The following is a 16,917-nucleotide window of genomic DNA, read 5'->3' as shown; positions in this document are numbered from 1 at the left end:
GATATGGCAATCAGGGTTTTATTGGCCAACTATGTACCGAGATGCTAGGGAATATGTTAAAAATTGTGATGCATGCCAAAGAACTGGAAATATATCTCGAAAAAATGAAATGCCCCTAACTACATTTTTGGAAGTTGAGTTATTTGATGTATGGGGTATTGATTTTATGGGACCATTTCCTAGTTCTTTTAATAATAAGTACATCTTAGTAGCAGTGGATTATGTTTCTAAATGGGTAGAAGCAATCGCTTCACCTACTAATGACTCTAAGATTGTACTTAGATTCCTTAAAAAGAATATTTTCAGTAGATTTGGTATACCCAAGGCCATAGTAAGTGATGAAGGGAAACATTTTTGTAACAAACAATTGGATTCCTTATTGTTTAAATATGGTTGTAGGCACAAGACATCACTTCCATATCATCCTCAAGCTAATGGGCAAGCAGAGCTAGCTAATAGAGAGATAAAGCTCATTTTGGAGAAAACTGTGAATAAATAACGCAAGGATTGGGCTACAAAGTTAGATGATACACTATGGGCTTACCGAACGGCATTTAAGACACCCCTAGGGATGTCGCCGTATCGTTTAGTCTATGGAAAAGCTTGTCACTTACCTGTAGAGATTGAGCACAAAGCTTATTGGGCAATTAAATCTATTAACATGGATTTTAATCTTGCAGGTGAAAAGCGATTACTTGAGCTAAATGAATTGGAGGAACACCGACTACATGCATATGAAAATGCCAAAATTTATAAAGAAAAGATCAAATATTGGCATGACAAGCATATTATTCCTAAACAATTTCAGGTAGGACAAAATGTACTTCTGTTCAACTCACGCTTGAGGTTATTTCCAGGAAAATTGAAGTCAAGGTGGTCGGGACCATTTGAAGTTACTCAAGTATTTCCTTATGGAGCAGTGGAAATAAAAGGAGAAAATGGTGCTCCATTCAAAGTAAATGGCCAAAGATTGAAGCTCTATTTGGCCGGAGAAAAAGTTCCTAAAGGAGTAATTTACTCCTTAGGAAATGCAATGGAGAGTTAAAGAAGTTATAGGAGAGTCGAGCCAACGACTATAAACAAAAGCGCTTGTTGGGAGGCAACCCAATAATAATAGTGTATTTGTGTGTTTCTTACATTTTGGTGTAATTTAATTGACTAATTAGATGTATTTCACTTGTTTGTAGGAGGTACGGGAGTTTTATTATCCATCTTGGAGGTGCACTTGAAGAACATGTGTGAAAAGGGAGTCTTTCTTACCAAATTTTGTTTTAAGTGCTTAAAATCCCCATGCATATACATACATTGTGCATTTCAAGTATATTTAAGTGAGTTTTGGTGATATCATGGTTATAAAGGCTCATCGACTCATTTGATGTATATTTAATGTCCAAAAGTGCCATTTTGATGTAAAAATGCAAAAATGATCAAAGAACCTCACACCTCGATTTTCAATGAAAATGTGTTTGATGTGTTTTGAGAGGTTGGATATTGTGTTTATGGTATATTACATGTGTGTGGGAGGTTAGAATTGATAAAAAGTTTGTCCAATGTGTGATTTGGAATTGGTCGGAAAAGGGAGAAAAAGTTTGAAAAATTGCAGTTTCTGCAATTATTGCAGAGAAATAAGGATCCGAGCTCGGATCCTAAAAAGCCCAAAAAGATCCGACCGCGGATCCATTGATCCGCGCTCGGATCCATTCTAACCCAGACAAATCCGAGGGGTCGTCTGTGTTTCTGTTGGGACTGATCCGAACCATGTCGGATCCGAGGCCCTCTAGAAACGATCCGTCCTCGGATCCGTTCGCGGATATAGCAGAAACGAGGCTTCGTTTCTGCACTTTTCAAAATTCTTCTTCCCTCTTCTCACCGAAACCCTACCTCTTTCCTCCAATTTTTCATTTTAACCATCAAATCTCCAATCTTTCATCATAAACACCTCCACAACCCTTGTATGATCAGAAACCCTAAACTATTTCACCACGACACATCATCAAAAGTGGATTTTGATCTTCAAAAGGGGATTTTGGGCCGCACGGAAATTCTTTGATTTCTGAGTGAAATTGGACTTGTTTGTTCCTCATTCTTCATCATTATCATCCTCTATCATCTTCCCACACATTTGAGATAACAATTTGCGAATTTCTTTGACATTTTATAATTTCTTATTCTACATATTTCTAGTTTTTGGGAATATTATGATAAATGCATATTTGTTGGAATTTCTTGATACAATTGTGCTACATTGTGCTTAAATAGATTGTACAACTATTTTCATGCTTATTTTTGAGAAAACTGTGGATTTGGTGATATTTTTAAGAATTTTTCTCAATTTTTGGGCTTGAGCATTTTAGTGATTTATACTCTTGAATTTTGCTTTCATTGAATATATGAACTTGTTCCGAGGAGTATACATCACTGTTATACCAATTGAAAATGATATGCTATCATTAGAGCAATAGCCCATGGGGTAAAAGAGTGTGTTCCCAATTAAGTTAAGCACATTGAACCACTTTTACTTGAGATAATTAGTATTTGTTTGGATGAATTGGAACTCATGTGTATGTAAATTGAGTGTTATGAGTGTTATGAATTGGATTGGAGATATTCTCAAGTGTTTGAGTGTTCATTCTTGCAAATGGATATAATTTTCAATTGTTTGCACTTAATATGCATGAAATGATTTCCTTATTGGTAATATCTTTTCTAAATGTGGGAATTGGATTTGAGAATTGTTAGGAAGTTATTTGTTTAAATTTGGGTACATTTTGGCAGTGAGTTTAACCCTTTTTCAAGGGGAAACTCTGCCGAAATTTTCTTAAATTCTCATTTCACATATGTGAGCAAGTTTCTATGATTTCTAATGAACGTTCATCTTATTTTTGTATAGGAACTATGACTCGCACAAGGGGGGCTCGCATTCGTACTCCTACTCCTTCCTCAAGTGAGGAACACACACCCTCTTTGCATGAGGAGTCACCTGAGGAAGAATCTCCTTCGTCGGAGCCGCCACCTCGCTCTCGCCGGAAGACCGCGTCTACTAGCCGTGCCGAGCCACCTCCGGACTACAATACCACACGATTCACATCGCTTGAAAACCAACAGTGGTATGAAGCCGGACTGGACAAGGAGATCATAATAGAAAAGCATTTGGCACCGGAGGTGGACGCGTATTATCACATTTCTACAGCATTCAAGAGACTTGGATGGGAGAACATCCTTCAGTTGCCCAAACACTACTATCCCAATCTGGTCCGGGAGTTCTATGCTAATGTAGAAAACAAACAGAGCCACAGTGGCAACCTCATCGTCTCATGGGTTCGAGGCAGGAGAGTGGCTCTCAATCGAGATACACTGAGACGCTTCGTCCAACTCAAAGACGCAGGCGAAGATGTCAAATTGACCAAGGAGTTCACGGCTCGAGACCCTTGGCAGGTGGGAGAGGCGGTTGGACGCCTAAAGGGCCAATATCGAGAGAGAGGAACTGCGAAGAAGCTTACAGTTTACGCCGATTCCTTCGAGCATAGGTACCACTTGATTTTCTACCTCTTTGCCTTCAATATGGTACCAAAAAGAAGTGGAAAACGGGAGCTCCGCAACAGTGATCTCTACTTCTTGGACAAGATGATGCATGGTGTGGGTGCGCAGTTGACCGGTATTCCTCTACCCAGCATTATCATCAGCTATATGCGGACCACAGCTCGCATGAGGGCCGGCGAGACTTGCTTCGGATTCCCTCGACTGCTATCCCTCGTTTTTGAGAAGCTCAAAGTTCCTCTTGGAACCGAGAGAGCGGTGGTAACTAGGTCTGCCGAGGAGGTAAATGCTTCTATACTCAAGGCTTTGGGTATTTCTACGGATTTTGGAGCTGCTTTGATCCGGGACACAGGAGAAGCATCGACTTCCACTCAACCTCCGCCTCACACTGAACCACAAGCAGAAACTCAAGAGACGGAGGCACAGCAGACTCTTCCTCCTCCGGTTCCGCGACTACCTCCTCAACCGCGCTCCAAGTGGCAAGAGCTCCTCAATGCCATGTGCTGTATGGAGACGCGAGTCGTCGAGCGCATTGACCAGACGGAGCGGATGATGACTGAGCGCTTCGACCGACATGATCGCCGTCTTCGTGCGATCGAGGATCATTTCCATATCCGACGGTCCCCTACTCCGACACCTCATCAGGAGGAGGGCCATATTGGTACCTCACATGGTCCTCATGGAGCCGAGGAGGCAGTAAACCCTCGTTCCGAGCAGCCATGATGCTCTTTAGCGGATTAGCTCTTTTATTTCTTTATTTTTCTTTTCTTTTGTTAAGACAAACTTTGTGATTTGAGTTTTCTTTTATTTGAATCATCTTGTGCTACTTATGGTGTTTGGTACCCTTGTTGTCTCATTTTGGGCAGAATTTGGATGATCGTGATGATTAAGGGCTTCAAATTGCATCACCACCTATTTGAGAGAAGTTTCAGTTCTTTTACCTTCCTCTACAACGAGGACATTGTAGATTTTAAGTGTGGGGGAGGGATTACTATATCTTATGGGTGATTGTGTCTTGAAATGCATGATTGTAGTTGTTTATGGCTTAAAAATGTTGGAATTATATTTGGAGATATTGTCATGAGGATAATTTTTGTGAAATTGAGGTTGTTGGCAGGGAATTTCATCCATTTTTATGGGGAAACTCTATCAAAATTTTGTCTAAAATATTTTCCAATATTTCATTGCAAATCTTCCAATTAAATGGCCAAAATGTTAAAATTTTAAGTATCTAATTCTTCCATTGGATAAAATGATATGTGTATTTTGGACAAGTTTAGTTCTTATTTGACTTGGAATGAGTTATTATGCAATTAGGATTTTTTACATTTTAAAAAAGTATATTTGGTTAAATAAGAAAAATTATGCTTAGAATTTTGCAAGATTAATGATATTTCTCATTTTTACTTAATTTTATAAGTAAGTGATTGATATAGTCAAAAACAAGGCCAAATTCTTCCTTTAATTATATTTAGAGGGAAAAAGAAATTGATTGTTAAAAAAAAAATTAATAATAATAATAATAAATAAATAAATAAAAATATATTATTATTAATTTTCTACTCCAATGATTCACATACTGAGTAACCGGGGGTTGGCATTTACAAATGTCGACATTCGCGTAAAAAGGTATTGGAATTAAGAGTATGCTTAGCAATTTAAATAAGTGAAATGTTGAGTAACCGGGAATTTTCACCTAAAAGTGTTGATTTTCGCGTAAAAAGATGTTTTCACTATTTAAATAAGATGAAATGTGAATAAATCCCTCTAAATTGTTAAGTTTTGGGATGAGGAAGGCCATAAAATTAACTATGTGATTTACTTATTTATGGAATTAGGATAGAATGAGAAAATTGATTTGAATTTGTTGAAATTAAGGCATAATTATTTTTATTTAATTGAATATTATGAGTATTTAGTGTAATCTGAGAAATGGCATAATGATTGGTTTCTAGGTTTTTGAGGAATTAAATTTGACAAAAATACGTGTATTGATTTATTTATTAAATCATTGAAGTTTTGTGTAAAATTGCTTGAGGACAAGCAATGATTCAAGTGTGGGGGAATTTGATAAGTGAATATTTAACGTACATTTTGTACAAATTTGGCATGAATTTTTGGTATGTTTTGAGAAAATTAAAGCCATATTTGGACTCTTTTGGTGATAATTGCTTAAATATTGTTTAAATGTTCAAAACTTGATAAATGAGTGGATTAATGCGTTAATTTGGTGAAATTGTGAAGGTTATTGATGTATGAAATTCATGCACAAGCTGAAAGAAATGTAAGGGTTATCCAGAGGACAAAGTACACAAGAAATTGGGAGCAGAAATGTAGAAAATGGGAAGAAGTGAAAAACTGGAAAATTGCTCAACACGGATCCGAGCACGGATCCGTGTGTACAAGAGGGATCCGAGCCCTCGTCTGTATTTCTGGCGGAGTGTATCCGAGGTCAGGACGATCCGACCTCGGATCCATCATGGGAAGTCCTCGGATCCACTGATCCGAGCTCGGATTAATTTTCAGCCCTCGGATCAGAGGCTCGGATCTGTCTCTCTCCTCAGCAAGTGGCACAGCCATTTTTCTTTACCTTTCTCACAACTTTTCCAGCTATTTTGAGGGCCAGAAATCGGTGGCACATGCTTCTGCAACAAAAGAGAAGACCAAATGAGTGTAGAAAAGAAAGAAACATCATATCTTTGACTTCTTTTTACAAAATCTGAGTGGAAGAAATTATGAAGGAAAAAGAATAGACTTTCTACCACCTTTTATGCAGAAACACAGAGGAGAAGCAAAAAAAAAAGAGAGGTAGCTAGTTTTCCTTCTTGTAACAAGTTTTCTCTCTAGCTAAGAGTTCTTAGAGAAGCATTTTGGAGTTTCACTTGTAACCATCTTGTACAAGAACATAGCAGGAATTGGAGAGCTTTACCTTCAATTTGCTAAGCTTTCTTTTACCTTTCTTATACTTGTACTTCATGATGTTTTGCATTAATAAACTTGTGAGTTTGATTGTTAAATCATTCATGAGTAGCTAATTTTCTTTATCTAGGGAGTAGATGAAACTTATGGCTAAATAATATGAATTGAAGGTGATGTACACTTGTTAGATCTTTTATTAACTTGTCTACTTGTGTAGCTGTGATTACTTGTTGTTGATTGATCACCAATAGCTTGTTATTAGTTGTTATTGTTCAATGAGGATTGGTAATAACAATGGAAACACATGAGTAGAGCTTGAGTTGTATGTTCATGAAAATAGAGATACACTTAGGTGGATTATTTAGCATTTCATGAAATAAAACGAGTAGTAGTAGTATTTCACCATGAAAATAGGGAAATCTATATTGCTCTAGGCCATTTCATCATGAAAATTAGACTTGGTAATTTTGGAAATGAATCTCTGGTTAAACAAGAATAATTGATAAGAGTATATTTTACGTACTTTTAGTGTGCTTTATTAATTAGTTTTGGTGTGTTTTATTTAGTTTTATAAATAATTAACTAAGATTCTAGTGAAAATATGCATTTTGTGGTTAAAGTGTGAAAATTGCATTTCTATTGATTTTTATGGTAAAAACTTCATATTTTGTAGGTCTAATGATTCAATCATCAAATGAAGTGCATTGAGAAAATATTTGGATGATTGAAGATGGATTAAAATGGTGAAAATAAAATATGAAGTGTAAAAGGAAGAAATGCAATTTGAGGACAAAAATCAAGAAAAGTCAGCTTTGACAACTCAGACACATTTTCGTATTTTGACTATATCAGGAGCTACAATGATCGGATCAAGGTGATCTTGGTACCATTTTGAAGCTAAGAGATATATCTGCATTTGGTATGAAGACATCAAAGTCCAATTCGGCTGTTTTCATGGTCAAAATGTCAAAATACAGAAGTCAAAGTCTGCTGCTGAGAGCTGAAAACGCGGAATTGACCAGTCAGTGGTAATTTTATCATATCTCGGTCTAGACAGCTCCAAATTGGATGATTCTTGAGGCATGGGACAGCTGTTTCAATGGACTACAACTTCTATGTTTTGTACAAGAGCTAATTCAGCCGTAATCATAGAGAAAATAGCAGTTGAAGTAGCCAGATTCTGGTCAGAAATAGCTGCTGGTACAACCTGTTTTCTCCTTCAACAATTTACAGCTATGGATGAACGTATGACAACCAATTAGCAGCTGTAAAAGGGAGGTTTCAAGCCTCATTTCCTGATTGCATTCATCTATATATAGCCATGGACTTACAGGATTAAAAGAACTGGGGAGAAGGCTAGAGAAACTCACCAGAAATGTAGTTTTCACTAGAGTTTCCTTGGTTCATTAGTATAGTATAGGTAGAGTAGTTTATCCATCTTGTATTTGTAGTTAGATTTGGATGAATATTGGAGGGGCAAAGATGAAGAGGTTGATCTCATGTGACAAGGGTGATATCTCTTCTACTACTTTCTCTCTTGTATTGGATTTCATGTTTAATTATAATACAAGTTGGCTTTGTGTTTTTATTATGTTTAGTTAAAGTTTATGCCTAGAGTTATGGTTGAACTTGCTATATTTTGTTTGTGAGGTTTACTTGGTTATTTGGTGATATTATTTTGAGCACGTTATTTATCACTTTTGGTTATCTAATCATGATTAACTGGCCATTAATTATGATAATCTTAAGGTGTTAAGTTTGCAATGAAAATTGGAATTTAACACTAGTTCAAAGAAGTGATAAGCCTAGGGAGTACACTCACGAGAGTAGAGGTGCACCTATGTGGCTTAAGTGACTTGTTTCATGTAATTTCATAGAAGAAATGAACTTGTAGTTAATTTCATAACCACGAGAGTAGGTATGGCTTAATTACAAGTATAGTTGATTCACTACGAAAGTAGGTTTCACATACATTAGGAATTACGCCATAACTAGTCAAGATAATAGCATTCACTTAACCGATAATCTCATTTGCAAGAGTAGTAAGGAATTCCATATCTCTAGGAGCTTTCTAGTGTTATTTTCTTAAATTTTATATTTGTGGTAGTCTAAATAATAAAGGAGTTTGAAAACATCGGTAATTGCATTCTTCCCTGTGGGATCGACCCTTAATACCCTATACTCGCTCACGATTCGTATACTTGCGATAAATCGCGTGTGGGGTATTTAGGAATTTATAAATGTAAAACTTGATTGGAATGAGCTTAATATTATATGTATACCCCGCGCACGTCAAGTTTTTGGCGCCGTTGCCGGGGAAGATTTGGCAATATCGGTGTGAAGAGCAACTTTATTAGTTTAGACATATTATTAGTTATACTGTGAATGTTATTTTTTTGTGTTTTATGTGTGTATGTGTTTTATCACCTATTCTTCTTACTAATTTTGCTCTTAAGTTGTTTAAAAGCAATTTTAGGTGATGAGTGACGTGCGCGGGGTATACATATAATATTAAGCTCATCCCAATCAAGTTTTACATTTATAAATTCCTAAATACCCCACACGCGATTTATCGCAAGTATACGAATCGTGAGCGAGTATAGGGTATTAAGGGTCGATCCCACAGGGAAGAATGCAATTACCGATGTTTTCAAACTTCTTTATTATTTAGACTACCACAAATATAAAATGTATGAAAATAACACTAGAAAACTCCTAGAGATATGGAATTCCTTACTACTCTTGCAAATGAGATTACCGGTTAAGTGAATGCTATTATCTTGACTAGTTATGGCGTAATTTCCTAATGTATGTGAAACCAACTTTCGTAGTGAATCAACTATACTTGTAGTTAAGCCATACCTACTCTCGTGGTTATGAAATTAACTACAAGTTCATTTCTTCTATGAAATTACATGAAACAAGTCACTTAAGCCACATAGGTGCACCTCTACTTTCGTGAGTGTACTCCCTAGGCTTATCACTTCTTTGAACTAGTGTTAAATTCCAATTTTCATTGCAAGCTTAACACCTTATGATTATCATAATTAATGGCCAGTTAATCATGATTAGATAACCAAAAGTGATAAATAATGTACTCAAAATAATATCATCAAATAGCCAAGTAAACCTCACAAACAAAATATAGCAAGTTCAACCATAACTCTAGGCATAAACTTTAACTAAACATAATAAAAACACAAAACCAACTTGTATTATAATTAAACATGAAATCAAATACAAGAGAGAAAGTAATAGAAGAGATATCACCCTTGTCACATGAGATCGACCTCTTCATCTTTGCTCCTCCAATCTTCATCCAAATCTAACTACAAATACAAGATAGATAAACTACTCTACCTATACTATACTAATGAACCAAGGAAACTCTAGTGAAAACTACATTTCTGGTGAGTTTCTCTAGCCTTCTCCCCAGTTATTTTGAATCCTGTAAGTCCATGGCTATATATAGATGAATGCCATCAGGAAATGAGGCTTGAAACATCCCTTTTACAGCTGCTAATTGGTTGTCATACGTTCATCCATAGCTGTAAATTGTTGAAGGAGAAAACAGGTTGTACCAGCAGCTATTTTTGACCAGAATCTGGCTACTTCAACTGCTATTTTCTCTATGATGACGGCTGAATTAGCTCTTGTACAAAACATAGAAGTTGTAGTCCATTGAAATAGCTGTCCAATTCCTCAAGAATCATCCAATTTGGAGCTGTTTAGACCGAGATATGATAAAAATACCACTGACTGGTCAATTCCGCGTTTTCAACTCTCAGCAGCAGACTTTTACTTCTGTATTTTGACATTTTGACCAGGAAAACAGCCGAATTGGACTTTGATGTCTTTATACCAAATGTAGATCTGTCTCTTAGCTTCGAAAATGGTTCAAGAAGCATCTCAATCCAATGTATGTAGCCCAAGATATAGCCAAAATACCAACAGATGCCAAAGCTGACTTTTCTTGATTCAAATTGCATTTTTCCTTTTACACTTCATATTTTATTTTCACCACTTTAATCCATCTTCAATCATCCAAATATCTTCTCAATGCACTTCATTTGATGATTGAATCATTAAACCTACAAAATATGAAGTTTTTACCATAAAAATCAATAGAAATGCAATTTTCACACTTTAACCACAAAATGCATATTTTTACTAGAATCTTAGTTAATTATTTATAAAACTAAATAAAACACACCAAAACTAATTAATAAAGCACACTAAAAATACGTAAAATATACTCTTATCAATGAGAAGGGTAGGACAATTTGGAGGACAATGCTTGAGAAATGGAAGATTGGTAATGGATGATTACCAAGTGCAAAGCTCCTTCAACAGAGGTAACCAAGAAATTACTGAAGGTATGTCTTTTGAAGATGGTTTAAGGTGCTTGAAGGCAAAATTTGATGTTATGATGTTACAAGTTCAAATGGACACAATTATGCATGAAATTGAGCAAGGGAGGAATTTTAATGCTTTTAATTCTTATCATGTGATTTGTGACTTGTGTGGAGGTTATCATGCAACTAATACATGTATGCAAGCAGAAAATGTGGATTACTATGATGAATTAGAGCATTACAATCCTTATTTTGATCAATACAGTGCTAATTGGAGCAATTCTCTTTCTTATGGTTGGGAAAATCAATGTGCATATAGTGATTATCCATATTTTTATGATTACCAATCTGAAAATGTCCAATATAAAGCAAAACCATCTTGGGAGTTAGCTATAGAAAAATTAGCTAATGTGACTTCCGACCGTTTTGATAGGATTGAGAAAAGAATAGATGAATTAACTTCTCACTTTGGCAGAATAAATGAGCAATTGAATGCATTGTGTGAGGTTATTTCTTCTAATAAATTGCAAAATGATCCTAGCATGAATGGTAAGAATGTTGTATGTGAAAATGGATTGCATGTTGATGAAAATGATGAATCTCAATTGTGTTTCAATGAGCAAATGTCCATTTCACAAGATAATATCTTTGGAACTAACTTTGAGGCTCAAGAGGTGAGTTTTAATGACTCATTTTTCACCCCTCTTGAGGAGTGCATTGAAAGTGTAGGTTCTAAGGGTATTGCTGCCCAAGATACTCTCATGGCATTCCCGTTGGTAAGTTCTCAAGTGGTGCATATTCAAGGTAATATTTATGAAACACTTGGAATAGGTAAGCCACTTCCATTTCTCACATCATTAGATTATGTGGCTTTCGCGATAAAGCCACCTTTTAATGATCCACCACGGCCTAAAATGGTGGATTATTCGCTAACAAAGCCTCCTTGAAAAAATGAGGTGAAATAGTCAAGCTATTGACTATAAAGAAGCGCTTATTGGGAGGCAACCCAATGTTTGTTTAAGTTTATGTTATTTTGGGGTGATTTTATGTTTAAAGTATATGTTTGAGTTATTTTGTTATTTTTCATTTGTAAGTATTGGAAATGGAAGCAAAAGTGACCAAATGAGGTGAACAAGGCGAAATTTGATCAAGAAACTCAACCCCTCGATTTGAGTAATTGTTGTTTTTGATCCGTTAAAAGGGACTAAAATGCATGTTCTTAATGTTTTACATGTGTGCACATTGATAAATTTTACAAACAAATGATTTATGATGCATTTTGAGTGATTGGGGTATCATTTGTAATTTTTCAAAGTTGGCATTCTGCAAAAATTTCGCAGAAGAAAACGCATTTGGGCTGAAAACGCGCCTTAGAATCGCGTTTTCCATAATCGCGTTTTCGATTCTGCGCCTATACTGAAGAAAACGCGCCTTCAAAACGCGACAGTAAGTCGCGTTTTCTACCAAGTCGCGTTTTACAGCCTGATCAAAAATTGAAAACGCGACTTCAAATACGCGACTCTAAGTCGCGTTTTATAACACAGTCGCGTTTTAGATCCTGCAAGATATGTGAAGGAACGCGACTTCACAAAACGCGGCTTGGTGGCGCGTTTTGATGAGTCGCGTTTTCGGAGAAAAAAAAAAATTGCAGATTCCTTGATTCTCTTTTTTCTTCTTTTCCTCATATATATTTTCTTGTACCTTGAGTTGCTTATTGTGTATTTTTTTTAGGTACATCACGAAAACAAAGGATTGAAGTTACGGATCATCATTTTGTTTATTAAACCTTTGGTATCACTTTTGTTTCTCATTTTTCATTTTTAGGATTACATCACTAATGGTTATCCACTGAAACTCATGAAGCGTTGGAGATACACGGACAATGGATTTTGAAGCTTCATATTCAATCGCAACAATAGGGGAGTATTACTTTTCTTTATCTTGATTTTCCTTTTTACACATTGAGGACAATGTGTATGTTAAGTGTGGGGGGAGAATTGAGATTATATACATTGTATGTGATTGAATTATTAGTTGCAAATATTGGACTTGTGTTAAAATTCAAAATTTTTCTAAAATCTTGTCCAAAATTGCAAACTTGCCCCAAAAAGTTTCATATTTTTTCGATTTTATCCAAGGGGTAACAAGTTTCATACCATTAGTAGTTCAAATTCCTTCTACATTTGAGATAAATATATATGATTTGGAAACTTCTTTTCTCATTTAACTTGGAAATGACTATTATGTGATTATAATTTTGCATTTGTAGGAAAATATATCTTGTGAAGTGGAGAAAATTATGCCTATATTTTTTTGCATATTTGATGAAATTTCTTCTCTTTATTGGATTTTATAAGTTAAGTGATAAATATGGTCAATAAGTGCAATACTCTTCTCATGATTATTTTTTTAGAAAATTATTATTCCCTTTGCTATTAAAAAAAAAAAGAAAAAAAAAGAAAAAAATGATGAAAAATGAAAAAAAATGAAGAAAAAGAGAAAAACAAAAAACAAAAGAAAAAAGAAAATAAATAAAAATTCTTCTACTCCAATGATTCTTGTACTTAGTAACCGGGAGTCTTCATCTACAAATGTCGACTTTCGCGTAAAACGGTACTTGAATTAAGAGTATGCAAAGCAACTTGAGTATGTGAAGTGTTGAGTAACCGGTGATCTTCATCTAAAAATGTCGATTCTCGCGTCAAAAGGCATTCTCACGTCTTAAGTAATATTTAGATATGTAATATTAATAAATATCTTTTTAAACAGAATTAAAAGATGATCATGAGTTTAGGAAGCATTATTATTGACCATATGAGTTACTTACTTGTAAGATTGGGTAAGGATGAAAAAATTGATTTGAATTTGTTATAATGACGGTATAATTGGCTCTCCTTTACTTGATATTATGAGTACTTGAACTTAATTGAATAATTGCATAATAGTTATTTACTTTGTTTTGAGGAAATGAAGTTGAAATGCTACATATATTTATTTTCAAATTTTGGATCATTGTTGGTTTGTATTTCTTATTGCTTGAGGACAAGCAATGGTTCAAGTGTGGGGGTATTTGATAAGAGTATATTTTACGTACTTTTAGTGTGCTTTATTAATTAGTTTTGGTGTGTTTTATTTAGTTTTATAAATAATTAACTAAGATTCTAGTGAAAATATGCATTTTGTGGTTAAAGTGTGAAAATTGCATTTCTATTGATTTTTATGGTAAAAACTTCATATTTTGTAGGTCTAATGATTCAATCATCAAATGAAGTGCATTGAGAAAATATTTGGATGATTGAAGATGGATTAAAATGGTGAAAATAAAATATGAAGTGTAAAAGGAAGAAATGCAATTTGAGGACAAAAATCAAGAAAAGTCAGCTTTGACAACTCAGACACATTTTCGTATTTTGACTATATCAGGAGCTACAATGATCGGATCAAGGTGATCTTGGTACCATTTTGAAGCTAAGAGATATATCTGCATTTGGTATGAAGACATCAAAGTCCAATTCGGCTGTTTTCATGGTCAAAATGTCAAAATACAGAAGTCAAAGTCTGCTGCTGAGAGCTGAAAACGCGGAATTGACCAGTCAGTGGTAATTTTATCATATCTCGGTCTAGACAGCTCCAAATTGGATGATTCTTGAGGCATGGGACAGCTGTTTCAATGGACTACAACTTCTATGTTTTGTACAAGAGCTAATTCAGCCGTAATCATAGAGAAAATAGCAGTTGAAGTAGCCAGATTCTGGTCAGAAATAGCTGCTGGTACAACCTGTTTTCTCCTTCAACAATTTACAGCTATGGATGAACGTATGACAACCAATTAGCAGCTGTAAAAGGGAGGTTTCAAGCCTCATTTCCTGATTGCATTCATCTATATATAGCCATGGACTTACAGGATTAAAAGAACTGGGGAGAAGGCTAGAGAAACTCACCAGAAATGTAGTTTTCACTAGAGTTTCCTTGGTTCATTAGTATAGTATAGGTAGAGTAGTTTATCCATCTTGTATTTGTAGTTAGATTTGGATGAATATTGGAGGGGCAAAGATGAAGAGGTTGATCTCATGTGACAAGGGTGATATCTCTTCTACTACTTTCTCTCTTGTATTGGATTTCATGTTTAATTATAATACAAGTTGGCTTTGTGTTTTTATTATGTTTAGTTAAAGTTTATGCCTAGAGTTATGGTTGAACTTGCTATATTTTGTTTGTGAGGTTTACTTGGTTATTTGGTGATATTATTTTGAGCACGTTATTTATCACTTTTGGTTATCTAATCATGATTAACTGGCCATTAATTATGATAATCTTAAGGTGTTAAGTTTGCAATGAAAATTGGAATTTAACACTAGTTCAAAGAAGTGATAAGCCTAGGGAGTACACTCACGAGAGTAGAGGTGCACCTATGTGGCTTAAGTGACTTGTTTCATGTAATTTCATAGAAGAAATGAACTTGTAGTTAATTTCATAACCACGAGAGTAGGTATGGCTTAATTACAAGTATAGTTGATTCACTACGAAAGTAGGTTTCACATACATTAGGAATTACGCCATAACTAGTCAAGATAATAGCATTCACTTAACCGATAATCTCATTTGCAAGAGTAGTAAGGAATTCCATATCTCTAGGAGCTTTCTAGTGTTATTTTCTTAAATTTTATATTTGTGGTAGTCTAAATAATAAAGGAGTTTGAAAACATCGGTAATTGCATTCTTCCCTGTGGGATCGACCCTTAATACCCTATACTCGCTCACGATTCGTATACTTGCGATAAATCGCGTGTGGGGTATTTAGGAATTTATAAATGTAAAACTTGATTGGGATGAGCTTAATATTATATGTATACCCCGCGCACGTCAATAATAGCAAGAAGTAAATCCATTAATTTGTGTTGTTTATTGCCATAAGTGAAATCTACATCCCTAGAATCTTCCTTAAGTGAAATTTCGCTATTTGCATTCAGCATTTGTTAAACTAGATTTGTAGATCAGGTTTGTAGATTACAGCATTATATTTTCTCTGCTCAATTTAATTGTCAATCTAAATAATAGAGAAAACAAGGGCTTAGTAATTGTTTAAATTGCTCCTCGTGGGATCGACCCGATACACATCTTGTACTACAATTGTGACCTGTATACTTGCAGTCCAACGGGTGTAAATTCGGAATTAAACTTGCATTGATAGTAAAAACCACCGTCAAAGGCCCTCATTTCTTTACTAAAAGTGCTCAACAGCACAAAGGATTGATCCATTCCTTATCATGTATAATGTCTAACGCATAATCACCAACTCTAAAACTAACATGATTATTATTTTTAGATATAGCACAAAAAGAGCACATATGAAACAAAACTTTTAAGCTAAGAATATCCACAACTAGAGTATGCAGTTTGATATTAGAAGCATGTAGTTCAGGTGCTCATTCAATAGGTCATTATTGTAATGCTAGACTCTAGCTTTCGTTCCCATTAAGTCAGTTATGCTTCTCATTCCTAGGTGTTCTAAAATATTTGTTATGCTTAAGAGGTCAAACCATAATTTTTCTCAATCTTCATTTTATCTCGTCCTATTTAGTTATAGTACCTCATTTTTTTTTAATTATTAAATTTTTGTGTATTGGAAGGTAAGAGAGGGAATCATCGATCGGACAACATTACCATCACTAAATTATCTCTAAAAAGTTCTTATTATGTTTCTCCTTCTTTTGTTTTTTTTCCCTCCTCCGTAAGCATTCCTAAAAGTTTAGAAGTGAAATAAGGATTCAAATATTGCAACGCTGAGAATAATTACGATTTTCTCAATTTTTTTTTTTACAGGTTGAAGGCGCTTGGAACATTGATGGCAAAGGTCCAAGCAACTGGGATGTTTTCACTCACAAATTCCCAGGTTTACAGTCATTTTGATGCACAGATCTTCATTACTTCAGAATATATACATTGCATAACAGAATTGAAAGATCCATACATATACATCATGGTCAACAATCATTTTGATCCACCCCATATTTTCTCTGATCTTAACGACACTGTTTGATAGTGGTTCAACTTGTTTTCTCGGTGGTCAAATAGGAGTTAGATTACTTAATCACATCTAAGTGAT

Source organism: Coffea arabica, chromosome 1e, assembly GCF_036785885.1.
Source record: "Coffea arabica cultivar ET-39 chromosome 1e, Coffea Arabica ET-39 HiFi, whole genome shotgun sequence".
Taxonomy (NCBI): domain Eukaryota; kingdom Viridiplantae; phylum Streptophyta; class Magnoliopsida; order Gentianales; family Rubiaceae; genus Coffea; species Coffea arabica.
Note: the sequence above shows the minus strand (reverse complement) of the source record.